General features: G+C 35.5%; 2 long non-coding RNA genes across 2 annotated transcripts; both read right to left on the bottom strand.

Annotated features, from left to right (window-relative positions):
• Positions 1-680: 680 nt before the first annotated feature.
• Positions 681-5,134, bottom strand: LOC131800724 (uncharacterized). Its single transcript, XR_009341509.1, has 3 exons — positions 4,963-5,134; positions 999-1,144; positions 681-914 (listed from the first exon to the last, which is right to left on the bottom strand). It is a non-coding gene; the product is annotated as an uncharacterized LOC131800724 (long non-coding RNA).
• Positions 5,135-6,342: 1,208 nt separating this feature from the next.
• Positions 6,343-10,023, bottom strand: LOC131800723 (uncharacterized). Its single transcript, XR_009341508.1, has 3 exons — positions 9,961-10,023; positions 7,187-7,315; positions 6,343-7,131 (listed from the first exon to the last, which is right to left on the bottom strand). It is a non-coding gene; the product is annotated as an uncharacterized LOC131800723 (long non-coding RNA).
• Positions 10,024-15,880: the final 5,857 nt, after the last annotated feature.

Below are 15,880 nucleotides of genomic sequence, written 5' to 3'. Positions count from 1 at the left end.
GGGAGTTACCATATGTTTTTCTTTTAGTAAGAGCGAATTTTAAAGAGCAGTCACGCATATATATTTATACCATTTCATATGTTCAAAGCCAACGAGCAATGAACTTGAACCGTTGTTAAATCATAGGAAATTTGTTAGTAGAGAGAGATAATGAGACAAATGAGGTTTAGAAGATTGTTTTTTGATTATGCAAGAAATAGGCTAAGTAATTTCGTTATGGACAGCTAAGTTTAATCTTAAAGTAAAACTCGCACAGCATACGGTATTAAAAGATTTGGAACATGAAATCTAATTTTTTTTTTTTACTACGTATTAAAATCACTGGTTGGATCAACTGAGTTACCTTAATTTTTAATTTTATTTTTATCTCTGCAAGAATATTATAAAAAGTTATGGGCGATATCAAGCAAAGTTAATTTTGAGAACTGGAGTTTTCGAGTGCGGATTTATCTGTATTCCATAGAGAAAATTCCACCAGCCGAACAAAACTTAGCTGAAGCACTCTCTAACAAGGATAAAAAGGCTAAGACAACAATCGTCGGCCTAATAGCAGAATGTATTCGCGACAAGAAAACAGTAAAGGAGAGTGGTCTGCTCTGCAAAATACATTCGCTAAGAAGTCGGTTACAAGTTAGACATTGGTAAGAAAACAAATAGTGGTTCTACAATGAAGTCTGGTGATGAATTGCGGAAATATTTACTACTGTTTGATGATCTTTTACGAAAAATGTGGAGATACCGTTGCTCAACTTTTTGTCACGCTACCAGAAGCTTTTGACCCGTAGTGGCCGCGTTGAAAAATATGAATGAAGAAGATGATACGAAGAGCAAGATCCTTGTGACATGGATACTTCCGCGACATCTGCGTTTAGTGGTGTGAAGAAGTCGAAAAAATGCCTTGGTGTGTGTTTCCGCTGTAAGAAAAAGGGCCATAAACAAATAATTGCCGCGTTTGTCAGCGTTAGCTTCGAAGTCAATATGTTTCATGTCAGCGGTACCTGATGGTAAAATAATTACAGATAAGTCTGAAGATTTAGTATTCAAAATAGATTCTGGGGCGACGGATTACAAGAGTAAACATGATTGATGATTCAATAATCTCCAAAATTTGAATGAACCATTACCATAAATGTTGCGAAAGACACTGAAAAGAAAGAAAGGTACAATCTAAGGATATTGAAAGATACACCAATCACAATGAAATAAGTCCTATATATTAAGGAACTTCGGGATAACTTTCTATCTATGCCAAAGTTAACAGAAATGGAATATGCGTTGATTTTCTAAAAGTGTCATTATGACAGCTCCCAAGAAAGGAAGTTTGTACGAATTGAAGATAGGGCAAATGCAAGTTTAAGTACAACTGATTTGGGAAATTATGGCACACAAGCAGTGTGCCGCCGGAATTTTCAAAAAGTGTCACAAAAAGTCATTTCTTGAAAAAAGTGGCACATATAATTTTAAATGGTGGCACAGAAAGTGGCACAATTTATTTCACATTTTATTAAAAAAAAAAACAGTTTAGAACAAAACAACAAATTCATCTATATGTAATACTATATAGTAATATAGTATGTACATATTGCATATTAACAAGTAAAAATGTTGTAAGTTCGGCCGGCCGAACTTCGAATACCCTCCACCATATGGAACAAATTTGGCAATTTTCATAAAATTAAAATCCATTAAAAATTCTGTTAAAATCTTAAAAATACCGAATGTAGCTGTATATTAGGGTCAATAAGACGACGTGGACCTGCATACGCAACTTTTGTCATAAGCCTGCGCAGGCAATTTTCTGGCATTGGATGTAGTATATTACGAACTTCAAATAAAAATTTGAAACTATTCCGGTGAATAATGGCGCTAAAATCATCAAATACCGAAAATCGGGGTACCGTTATATGAGGAGCTATACGAAGATGTGGACCTATATAGGCAATTCTCTTTCAGAGAACTCCTCGTGTGGATTTTCAGACTATTCCATTGGAAAATGTGGCTAAATCATCAAAATACCGAATATCAGGGCATATCGTTATATATACGATAGCGTGGACCTATATAGACAATTCTCTTTCAAGGAGTAAAATGCTCACAAAAACTCCTCGTGTGTTTTTCAGACTATTTCATTAGAGAATGTGGCTAAAATCATCAAAATACCGGATATCGGGGGGTACCTTTATATGGGGCTATAGCCCATCTTCGAACTTGACCTGCCTGCAGGCAAAAGAGGGATCTCTGCAAAATTTTAGCTTTCTGTCTTAATTCGTGTTGACTGTAGCGTGATTACAACAGACGGACAGGGCTAAATTGTCTTGGAATTTTACGCTGATCAAGAATATATATATTCTTGGAAATGGCAGCGTACGACGTTTTTCATTATGTTAAATACAGCGTTTAGATTAAATATATATAGTTTAAAAAACGTGGCACAATGTATAAAAAGTGGCACAAATATTCAAAAAGTGGCTCATTTAGGATCAAAATAAAAAAGTGACACAACCGTATCAAAGCCCAAAAAAAGTGGCATAACGGTCACGCTGCACACAAGAATGGGTCCCCTAGGTACAATTGTCTGGAAGAAATGGTTCGACATAAAATGGTTGATGGTTTAAAAAGGCATATGCAATATATGTGTTGAGGGTAAGCAATGTCGTCTTTTTAAAGATAGTCGTTTAAAGTCCAGTCACATTCTCGAAAGAATCCACAGTGATATATGTGGACCAATTGATCCGCGAACATGGGATGGTCACAGGTATTTTGTAAGCTTCATAGATGATTATAGCCACTTCACATTCAAAGATTTATGGATTGAAGCAGCCCTAACAGCAATATGTCTTATAAATGGAAGCCCCTCCAAATCTCTTTCTGACAAAAAGACACCTGCCAAATCGTGTTACAAGTTTAAGCCTAACACTTCAAAACTAAGAGATTTTGGATGTAAGGCATTTGTCTGGGTTGCTTAACAGAAAAGAATAAACTGTATTTAAAATCACAGGATATGGTAATGATATGTTTTACAGGTAATGGATACAGATTGTGGAATCCAAAGACCCGAAACATAATTATTGCAAGAGATGTTCGTTTTGTCGAAGACTGTTTTCCTTCTTTGCAACAGATTCAGGAAAAGAAAATCCTCAATTGCTTATAAGATCTCGCAGTAACGCTCCTGCTGAACATTTCAGCAATGATGAAAGTAATTCAGATGATCAATTGGTTTCTGCAGAAAATTATACAGATATCTATACTGCCGACGATGAAACTACTATTAACGAAAATGAAGCCACAGCTACGCAATCTGAAGCCCCAAACTCTGAAGATGTTTCATTGGAGCCAAGAAGAAGCGAATGTATCAGACATGTTTACAAAATCATTGGATACAAGAAAATTCATAAAGTTTCCAAATGAACTACAATTAAACGTAATGATTGAGGGAGGTGTTCTGAATATTTACTTTTTTAAAGAACTCAGAAATTTTAATACTTTTGCATTTTTTGTTGAATACTTATTTGTGTAGAAAATATTTTTTTACTTCAAATTCGATTCTCCTTCGTGTACATACCATTTTTCCAGTTTGTTCTCTAATTAATAAAACTTTTATAAAATATGAATAACTACCGCGTTTTATCCCTGCAAGAATATTATAAGAAAATTGTATGCAAATGTGAGTGTGATATCCAAGGTTATGCGTACAAGTTGTAATTATTTTTTTTTAAGTCAAGTGATTTTGAAAACCTGGAGTCCAGGTCCTGGACAAATTAACTTTGGGAGTTTTCCTGTAAAGGTGGGTCAACGTATCGCGCAAAGTTACATAACGCACGTCATTTATGCTGTTTAGTGTTGACAGACCAAGAAAATCAATGGTTTTTGTGGGTCCACGGAGTGACAGGGGAACTTGAAGAGAGTCTCGTGGAATTTGCCGTCTATTCCCACTTGAATTCCACACTATAGCGCTCTCTGGATATTGTGTCAAATTAAAGATAGAAAAGTCATCGCACATCTTAAGGTGCTGTATGTGCGGTGCGTGTTTGTCTATTTGTATATATTGCCGTCCCTACGTTCAGAGCCATTAACCCGTCTTCCTAAAGCAGCACTAAAACAAGTGTATGCATTGGAAGCAATGTAGTTGTTGTGGACAAAATCCATCACTATACAAAAACAAAAAAAAAAAAAAAACTTTGCTGTGAAAAAGATCTGCCAATAGAACTTGAGTCGAACCTGGAGACTTTCTAGTGTATAATTCGCATATGCTAATTTGCAATAAGTTCGAAATATATACTACTTTCCAGAGAACGGCGCTAGTAGCCATCATCCACACCAATATACCTGATGAGCCGCTTAACCAACGGCGAAACACGTCGCATAGTGGTGAGTGTGTGATAGTGTCTATCAGGCTTTCCTTTTCACTGCAAATTTCAGATCATTAAGCTCGTCTTCGTATAGCCCCCATATAACGGAACCTCCCGATATTCGGCATTTTGATGATTTTAGCGACATTATTCACCGGAATTGTTTCAAATTTTGTATTTGAAGTTCGAAATGGATACTGCAGGCTAAGACAGAGAATTTTCTATGCAGGCCCAGGTCTTCGTATAGCCCCCATATAACGGTACTTCCCAATTTTCGGTATTTTGATGATTTTATCGTCATTGTTCACCGGAATTGTTTCAAATTACTTTTTAGAATTCGTAATGGGATCTACAGTCTGTGACAGAAAATTATATATGAAGGTCCAGGTCTTCGTTTAGGCCCCATATATCAGTACCTACCTAAATTCGGTATTTTGACGTGTTTAGGTACAATACCCATCGAAATCGTTTGAGATGTCGTCTTTGAAGATCGCAATAGATGCTACAGTCTATAACAGAAAGTTGTCTTTGCAGGTCCAGGTCTTCGTATAGCTCTGATATAACGATATCTCCCTATATATGGTTTTTTGATAATTTTAGGTACAATACTCACCGAAATTGTTTGAGATGTCGTATTTGAAGATCGCAATAGATGCTACAGCCTGTGACAGAAAGTTGTCTTTGCAGGACCAGGTCTTCGTATAGCTCCCATATAACGATACCTCCCTCTATATTTATATTTTTCTGATGATTTCAGCTACTGTATTCACCGTTTATTTCAAGTTTCAAATGACAAACAATGCTATGTAAACCCCAATATAACGGCTACATTCTTATAGACCCCAATATAACTTTTTCGGTATTTTAAGAGTTTAACAGATTATATTTTTTGAAAATTTCCAAATGGTGGAGGGTATTCAAAGTTCGACCCGCCAAACATACTGCTTTTAAGTGGTTTTCTTTTTGGTTATGGAAATTTTTGTGAAAATTTAGCCAAGTTTTTATTTAAACAATTATGGAGGGAGTCGGAGACCCCCTCCTCCACCTATTGGGGATACCAATAAAAAACACCAACACCAATAAAATAATTTTATCCCAATCCACGGACAAAATGGACACCAAATGCAATTACAATTCGCTAAATAATGGAAATCTACTGTACACGCCAAACCATCCAGGGCCATTTTATGTCATAGTGTCGTTAGAAACGCCAATCAGCTCTAGGAGAAAAAACTGCAAACTCCATTTGTATATACGTCTAAAGCAAATCAATCTCACTATCTATGCTTGCAAGTATGTGGGATATAACACTTTTCGAATGACTTTCAACAATTTGAATCTGACAAAATATAGATTGGTATTATTTTTGATGGAATTCCTACAAAATATATATGTGCGGAACAAAAGTAACACCGGGCTTGTATGTACCACCTGTTCGGCTGTGTTTAAACTGCGGTCGTTTAGGCCACATTGCTCTTCGTTGCAGGTCGACGAAGAAGTGTCTAAACTGTGGAAAAGAAATTCTATGTGCCACATATTGCAGTAAGGAAGATATATGTTTAGATTGTCGTTCTACAACAACCTGCACACGAGATGCATACTTTGCAACAAAACAGATCATTTTGCAACAAATACCAAAAAGTGTTTGAAGTGGAAGTCTCAAAGAAATATCAGCAGCATTATGACCCTAACAAACCTATCTAGAAGGGAGATACTCGAAAATTATCCAGAGACTAGAAACCGTTTCCAAATTCTTTCTACACATGATTATAATAATGAGTTCCCGCCTCTCTTAACAAACAGGACTCCAAAAATTAATATACATGATTCATTAACAAAAGAGTACAAGTATTAAATATAGCAAAGTTGCGACTCCAATAAAAACAAGTAAAGAAAGTCTTAAAGTCGGGCGGGGCCGACTTTATGATACCCTACACCACTTTGCTAATTTAGTAGAGCTCCACATAACAATTAAAAGTTTTTATGAGAGTTCAATCATACACGCTACGATTATAATTATAATTTAAAGTTCAAAAGACTCAATATGCCGAAGCATTTGAATCTTTTAAATTCGGACTTGTATTGCCCATTTGGTGCACATTTAATTTGAAATCGGATAAAGATATATATGGGAGCTATATCCAAATCGGAACCGATCTCGATAAAATTTGGTAAAGATATTTCTGAGTGGTATTTGATATATTTCCCTGAAAATCTTGTTACGGAGTGCATATTACGGCTGTGGGTAACTAATATAACATATCGGATGAACATTATATATGGGAGCTATAGCTATATCTGAACCGATCTTCACCAAATTTGACATACTAGCTTCTAGACTCAATTCGGTCGTAAGTGCCAAATTCCATCCCATTTGGACAAATATTAGATGTTTGGTGCACAGAAAAGGGCAAATCGGACGAAGATATATATGGGAGCTATATCTAAATTTTGACCGATTATCTCCAATTGCAAATAGGGTTCGTCCTTGGGCCAAACAAATGATCTGGATAGGGCAATAAATGCGAACTGTACTTTGTTTACAAAAATACATGGACAGACGGACTTGCATAAATCGACTCAGAATGTGATTCTATGCAGATCATCAAAAGGAACTATGGGTCTATCTCGTTTCCTTTTGCCTGTTACAAACAAATGCACAAAGACATAATACCCTGACCACCTTGTGGCGTAGGGTATAAAAATCAAGATGCCATTGCAAAACCAATCCACGTAAATCCATCCAAAGCAGTATTTGATCATCAAAATTTTTCTAAAGTTACTGAAATAGAAAGGGCATTAGCATCATTTTCAAGGCAAATGTCTACAATACTTACGTCTCTTAATTGCACAGAAGGTCTTGATGTTTTAAAGAAATTTTAACAAATAGTCATTCCAGAATCAGCAAACAACCAAAGCCCATATCCACCAGAAGAAAACGCTAAAGTGCGATTCATCTGAAATAACTGCAAATAAATAATAATAAAATAATTTTTAATCCATGAACATTTTACAAAGCAATATACAAAGTCTTAAAAAAAACAAAAACTCTCTGGACTTCCATTTAAGAAAACTTAACATCGATATATGCTTCCTTAGTGAAATTTTCAATATAGATGAAAAACAAAATCCAACATTTCAAAATTATAATATAGTTTCAAAAAAGAGAAAAGATAATTATGTTGGCGTCACGATAATTTTGAAAAAAAAAATGTTCAAAAGAATCTCTTTTTAATCATCACTTGACATATTAATTTGTCAAACCACTAATTTAAACAACAATCTCACTTTAGTTTCACTCTATTTCCCACATTCCGTGAAAGCATAACCATTAAATATGAACTTGAAAAAATAACATCATTCCTCAACTCTAATACAAATACTTTTATCCTTGGCGATTTTAATGCTACACACTCGACCTTTCGTGTTTTTTTTTTTTTTTTTTTTTTTGATTCGCAACGTGGAAAAATGCTTAAAGAATTTTTTGATTATTCAAACTTTTCATGTTTAAATGATGGAAGTTACACTTTTAAAAAACGAATCAATGACAATACGGGCTATCATTTACCAACTGTCTCTATCTTGGGAAGTTCAAAACACAATAATTGGGGGAAGTCACCACCTCCCAATAATTCTTAAATTAAGCGATACTATTTGCAACGGTAAAAAGTTCTTAGCGAAAAAATACTCATAAGAAATCTTGCAATACTTAAATTGAAACCGGACTGCGATGAAATCAACTTCGCCATGTAAATTGAAATTAAAAAAGCTACGTATGTTATTGATAACAAAAGAAATCCAAAACTTTGGTAGGAACCTTTTGTCGAAAAACTATATAGACTGCAAGTAGCCGCGCAAAAGAAATATGATCTGCATAGCAATGACACTAATGCTCTGAATCTTTTCCAAGCCATTAAAATTTCAGAAACGCCACAAAATATGCGAAACGACAATCTTTAAAAGCAAAAATTACAACTTTAAATAGTGAACTTAACCCAAAATCATTATTTCGTCCGGTATAAAGGATGTTACAAACAATTTGTCATGTAATAACGGTGGAAAATGGTCGGAAATAACAACAAATTATTTTTAATAAATTTAAGGGATCAAGTCTTGAACAAAAGCCATATTACCTTCCCTCCCAAACACGCATAGAACACCCGTCGAACTTGCAATGGAAGAATTCATATATGTCTTAAATAGTAAGAAAAAACCTTCAGCTGCAAGATTAGATGGCATAACATATGAGATGATAAATAACTTATCAGAATCATCTAAATATAATCTTTATCAAGCAATGAATTCAGGAAACAAGATATTCTTCCAACCAACACATACGCATACAGGACACACTTTTCATCGTCCATGTGTATCAATCATTTACTATACACAATCAATTATCAAAAGGAAAAAGGAGCAAAGTAATACTACTGTCTCTAGATATTGAAAAGGCATACTATTGCGTAAATCTATTATTTCTTTATACAATTTTTGAAATTTTATTTCAATTTGTGGATGATTTTATTTACTATCCACTCACAAGGAATTTGAAATGGCAAATGACCAATCTTCAACATAAAGCGAATCATTTTTACCATATTTTATCCCGCTTGAATCTTAAATATAACCCATCGTCATGTATGTAGCAAAGGGTCCACGTAAAATTCAAATATAAAGTTACAAAACACCAAAATAAACTCCGTTGAAAAAATAAAATTCCTGGGTAGACATATTAAAAACAGCCTTTCGCTAAAGGAACACTATGATGAAGTAATTAATTCCTGCACCAACTCACTAAACGCTATTAAAAATGATAAACAACACCAAAAACGGATTACTCCCGCACATATCAATAAATTTAACAAATCCCTAGTTTTTTCTAAGACAGAATACGCAATGTCATCCATGGCCCACATGCCCATAATATCTCAACAAAAAGTAACTAGCTTTCAAAAACAAATGCTTAGAAGAAGTCTTGGACTTACTCCTTCCACACCAATACACAACATCTATGCACTGGCTGTTATGCTTCCCCCCTGAACAACGTTCTCAGTATCTCGCAGCTAAAGAACTAATCAAATTCAAAATATTCAACAATACGCTGTACAACTGCATCACCACAGATTCCTCTGTAAAAACAAGTTTGGGTTTTTATCTACAACAAATTTAAACACTTCCTTGACTGAGTTATTGTAAATCAGAAAAGGATACCTGCAAAGAAAATAAGCTTTTTAGATGATCTATTTAAGGCAATAAAACACACCAAGTCCAATGAATTTTTTAGAGCAATTCTTCAAGAAAAACTAGACTACCTTAAAAACCAGGGTCATTCCATATGGTCAACTGATGCATCAGTCACAGACAATAACACAGGTTTGTGCGATCTGCAACATATCAATGAAACAAATTATGTTTTCAGAATAACATCAAAATCTCTTCTCTAATGGGACAATTACATGCCATAAATAAAGCAATTGATGTAATGATCGAGGAAAACACGCTAAAAGCAGTCATTCTTACGGACAGTAAAAATGTCTGTCTTACACTCAAGACAAACCACACACCATATTATCTAGTAAACATAATTCACAAATAAACAATTCTAACTTACAATCGCTTATTTTCATATGGACTCCCTCGCATATTGGCATACCAGCAAACGAACTAGTCGATTATGTTGCTAAGCACGCAGCTACAGTTGGCTCTATAAGTACCACCAATGCTTCAATTACAGACGCATACTCTGCAATTTATGATTATCTATGGAAAGAATGGGTAGATAAGTACAAGGATGCATCCGAAACTAAGGGTACTTACTTTTCACAATTCAACCCACCACCAAAATCTTACTGGTTCATTAGCAAGCAAGATGTCACCTGGCAATTATAAAGCTAATAAATCGTTTACATCGTAGACATTTACGGCAAAACATACTTACATCGCATTAAATTCGAGAGCTCAGACATCTGCACACTTTGTGGAATCACTGAAAGTGAGAATCACCAAATTTTGTTTGCCCAAAATTCTGCAACGAAAGGAAACAATTTAAAATCTTCGAAAGGTACAAGGACTTACCATCAATTTAAAAATATTCTCGCCAGAAAATTTCATCGAACTATCAAACTTCATTCACAAGTGCAATCTTCAACTCTGATTTTCTCTAACTGTGAGATAGCAGAAACATAAACAAACAAATACGATTATTAAGTAATCAATAACCAGCAGTACTTGGCATATGTGTACTTCGGGTACCTGCCAACCTGACGAAGAAGGAGAAGACAATAAAAAAATAAGCACCCGATAATAAATGTATTTTTCAGAGATACGGCAATTAAAATGAGAATCATTGCAAATGTTGCTGGTAGTCACTGTATTTTTTCACAATGGTATCTTCCTTTAATTTAAAAGAAATTAGAAGTGAATCATTTCTTTATTTGAATACAGTTTGCTGGTATTGCCATACTATCAATATAAAATATGGCAACATTAATTCAGTAAACTTTAGTCTTATGCCGACATCAGCAACATCAAGAAAAAGTGACAGCACCAGCAGCAGTGACAAAACCAGCAGCAGTGACAACACTAGCAGCAACAATAGCAGCAGCATCAACAATAGCAGCAGCGACACACTACAACCCACATCAACAACAACAGTAAAAAAAAAACAATGGACACGCGAGTAGTATTAAAAAAGTAAGATATATTAATTGTAAGATTTTAATAATATTAATTGTGAGATTAATTGAGTTCAAAGAATTGATCGATTACCTAATTCTGCTCGGGTTTTTTGTTAATGAATAATCAAAATATAGACCAGGAAGTTGAACTTTTAACAAATTTATTTAGCCAATTTCCTGTGGACAGAAAGCCCGACAATAATAATATAATGATTACGACCGCAGAAAGCATACACGTGCTCGTTGACACCGCCATTTCGGCAGCCTTGAAGGTCCAAAGAGACCAGTTTGAAAAACAAATTTCGGACATAAAATATAAATTCGATAAATTTTCAATAACGGCCGCGAAGTTGTGTCTTATAAAGAAATTGAAATAAATCCACAATGTCGGTGCGATGAGTCCTTAGACGTCGTGAAATCCCTACCTGAATTCGAAGGCAAACTGAATGGTATGTTTCATGGCGCCAGGCTGTTCACACAGCCTACAAGGTATTTGAGCCGCACAACGGCAGCTCTAAACATTACCAGGCCGTGGCAATCATTCGAAATAAAATAAAAGGTTCAGTCGATATGTTGTTGTCTTCTTTTAATACAGTTTTAAACTTTAACGCCATAATTGCCCGCTGGATTTCACATACTCGGACAAACGTGCGATTTACTTAATTGAACAAGAATTATCCACTCTTCGTCAGGGTAGTATGACACTGTTAGAATTCTTCGACGAGGTAGAGAAAAAATTGACTTTACTTATAAATAAAACTGTTATTCGTACGAAGTTGCTGTTGCAAATTCTATGAACGAAAAATACCGGATGGATGCGCTACGCGATCTCATCTCTGACATCAAAAAAGATTAAGTAACGTACTTTTTTCAGCGCGCCCGTCTGATTTGCTATCAGCCTTAGCGTTAGCTCAAGAGGTTGAATCAAATCGGGAAAGGTATCAATTTGCCTCAAACTTCGCTAAATCTCGAGTAGATAGGAACAAGAATAAAATGAACCACATTCAGCACACGGAAGTGGCTATAATAAAATCCACATTTTATTAAAAGAATTTAAAATCGTACAAATAGGAATGAATACAATTCGGTAGAACCCATTTAAGTCGACGAATCCGTCCAATTCAGACAATCATCAAAATTCAAGCCTTATATGCAGGACTTACCTTAAAATGAAAACCTGTCACAACCTTTTCAAAACCGATCAAATTGGCAGACGGGCCAAAACATCAAAGAATAAATCATCTTTCCCAACATATGCTTTAACGCTCTCAAAACTACCACCAGGTTGCGGGGACCGAGGCAGACGATGTCGAAATTGATGCTCAGGACGAATTCGATCAGATTAATTGTTTAGAAGCAGTTCCCTGCTACCGTTTGTAGAAAGAAAAGTGGCAGGGAAAATCATTAAACTACTTCTAGATACGGGTGCTTCGAAGAATTATATTAAACCTATAAAAGGTCTAAACGGCATAGTTCCAGTAAGCAACCCATTTATGGTGAAGTCAATTCACGGCTTCACAGCAATTAAAGAAAAGTGCACGGTGAATATTTTCAACACCAATAGTCCGTTTTTATACCCACCACCATACTATGGAGGGTATATTAACTTTGTCATTCCGTTTGTAACTCCTCGAAATACTCATGTCAGACCCAACAAAGTATATATATTCTTGATCAGAGTAAAATTCTAAGTCGATTTAGCGATGTCCGTCTGTCTGTTGTAATCACGCTATTTTTCGAATGAATTGAGATAGATGGCTAAAATTTTGCACACATGTTTATTTTTCCAGTAGGCAGGTTCGTAAAGTTCGTAAATATAACGGTACCTCCCTATATTCGGTATTTTGATGATTTTAGGGACATTTTTCACCGGCATTGTTTCAAATTTGGTATTTGAAGTTCAAAATGGATACTACACCCTAAGACAGAAAATTGTCTGTGCAGGTCCAGGTCTTCGTATAGGCCAGGTATAACGGTACCTCCCTATATTCGGTATTTTGATGATTTTAGCGACATTATTCACCGGAATTGTTTCAAAATTGGTATTTGAAGTTCGTAATGAATACTACAGTCTAAGATAGAAAATTGTCTGTGCAAGTCCATGTCTTCGTATAGCCCCCATATAACGGTACCTCCCGACATTCGGTATTTTGATGATTTTAACGACATTATTCACGAGAATTGTTTCAAATTTGGTATTTGAAGTTAGTTATAGGAACTACAGTCTGTGACAGAAAATTGTCTGTGCGGGTCCAGGTCTTCGTATAGGCCCCATATATCAGTACCTCCTTATATTCGGTATTTTGATGATTTTAGCGACATTATTCACCGGCATTATTTGAAAATTGGTATTTGAAGATCGTAATGAATACTACAGTCTAAGATAGAAAATTGTCTGTGCAAGTCCATGTCTTCGTATAGCCCCATATAACGGTACCTCCTGATATTCGGTATTTTGGTGATTTTAACGACATTATTCACGGGAATTGTTTCAAATTTGGTACTTGAAGCTCAAAATGGATACTACACCCTAAGACAGAAAATTGTCTGTGCAGGTCCACGTCTTCGTATAGCCCTCATATAACGGTACCTCCCTATATCGGTATTTTGATGATTTTAGCGACATTTTTCACCGGAATTGTTTCAAAAATGGTATTTGAAGTTCGTAATGAATACTACAGTCTGTGACAGAAAATTGTCTGTGCGGGTTCAGGTCTTCGTATAGGCCCCATATATCAGTACCTCCCCATATTCGGTATTTTGACGATTTTAGGTACAATACCCACCGAAATTGCTTGAAATGTGGTATTTGAAGTTCGTAATGGATACTACAGCCTGTGACAGAAAATTGGCTATGCTGGTCCAGGTCTTTGCACAGCTCCAATTTAACGGCACCTCCTTATATACGATATTTTGATGATTTTAGCTACATTATTCACCGTTTATTTCAAGTTTCCAATTTGAATATGGTAATGGCTTATGACAAACAATGCCTATGTATGTCCACGTCGTATAGACCCCAATATAACGGCTATATTCGGTATTTTTAAATTCTAACAGAATTTTTTAAGGATTTTATTTTTTAAAAATTTTCAAATTCGTTGCAAATGGTGGAGGGTATTAAATGTTCGGCCCGGCCGAACTTAGTGCTTTTTAACTTGTTTATCTTACCTTCACTCTCAACGTTTGACGGTATCATTGGCCTTGATCTGTTAACACAGACAAGTGCAACATTGAACTTTGAGAATAAGTAACTGAAAACTATAAGAAAGATCAAAGTTTTAAAATGTGTAAATGTAAATTTTACACAAGTGGTGACATAAAAGTGCCCCAGGAAAAATTAGGGAAATGATAAGAAAAATGTTGGCTGTTTTTGCAAATCCCAAAGAATCACTCCCATACAATAGGAATATTGTAGCTACTATTCGCACCAATAGTAGTGTTCCCACCTACTCAAGACTATACCCATATCCCATGGGTGTAGCTGACTTCGTTAATAACGAAATTAAAGAACTTCTGAAGAATGGCATAACACGGCCTTCTAGATCACCCTTGTTGATAAAAAGGGAAAAGTTGTTGTGGCGTTATCTGGAAATTGGCCAAGCATCAACTTTCTAAAACCAAAAAAAAAAAAAAAAAGATAAAGGGAAAAGATGAATATGGCAACACAAAAAAACGATTAATGATCGATTTCAGGAAATTAAACGGGATCACTGTCGATGACAAATAACCAATACCCGAAATAACCGTCATTCTCTCAATCTTGGTAAATCGAGATTCTTTACGACGATTGATCTCAAGTCAGGCCTTCACCAAATAATACTATCAGAACAGGATCGGGAAAAACGGCATTTTCTATCGGAAATTGGAAATACATATATTGTAGACTTCCTTTCAGCCTTAAAAATGCCCCCAGTATTTTCCAAAGGGCCATTGATGATGTCCTGAGGGAACAAATTGGGAAATCATGTTATGTTTATATTGACGATGTCATCATTTTCTCTGAAACAGAAGAAGATCACGTCAAGCATATTGAATGGGTATTGGACAAATTATATGCTGCCAATATGAGAATTTCCCGGTAAAAATCACATTTTTTCAAGAAAGTGTTGAATATCTTGGTTTTATAGTCTCCATAAATGGTAAAAATGAATCCAGAGAAGGTAGAGGCCATCCTCAAGTATGAAAAACCTGAAACACTCTTTAATTTAAGGTCATTTCTGGAATTGGCAAGCTACTACAGATGCTTCATTAAAGATTTCGCATCTATTGTCAAGCCCGATATTCTAAAGGACGAAAACGGCAAAGTTAGTGCTTCTCAATCGAAAAGAATAAAAATAATCTTAATGAGGCTCAACTCAAAACTTAAAGAAATACTTGCATCTGAGAATGTGATTTTACAGTACAAAAAACGATTTGATTTTACAACGGACGCCTCGTCTGCAGGTTTATGTGCAGTCTTGTCCCAAGACGGAAGCCAATAACCATGATTTCGAGAGCTTCAAAATACAGAGAATTGGTACAAATGAAAGGGAAGTACTGGCGATAGTATGGGCCTTAAATAAACTCAGGAACTATTTATGCGGTGTGAAAAATTTGAATATTTTACGGACCACCAGCCTTTGACATACTCTGTTTCGGATCGCAATCCGAACGCCAAAATTAAACGATGGAAAGCGTTCATCGACGAGCACAATGCAAAAAATCTTTTACAAACCTGGAAAAGAAATTTTGTAGCCGATGGCTTGTCCCGACAACATATTCATGCCTCAGAAGAAGACGTACAGTCGGATATTGCTACAGTGCATAGCGAGTTGTCGGTCACTTACACAATTGAAAAGACAGACAAACTAG

Source organism: Musca domestica, unplaced genomic scaffold (genome assembly GCF_030504385.1).
Source record: "Musca domestica strain aabys unplaced genomic scaffold, Musca_domestica.polishedcontigs.V.1.1 1272, whole genome shotgun sequence".
NCBI classification, from domain to species: Eukaryota; Metazoa; Arthropoda; class Insecta; order Diptera; family Muscidae; genus Musca; species Musca domestica.
Note: the sequence above shows the minus strand (reverse complement) of the source record. Positions and strands in the feature narration are given on the sequence as shown.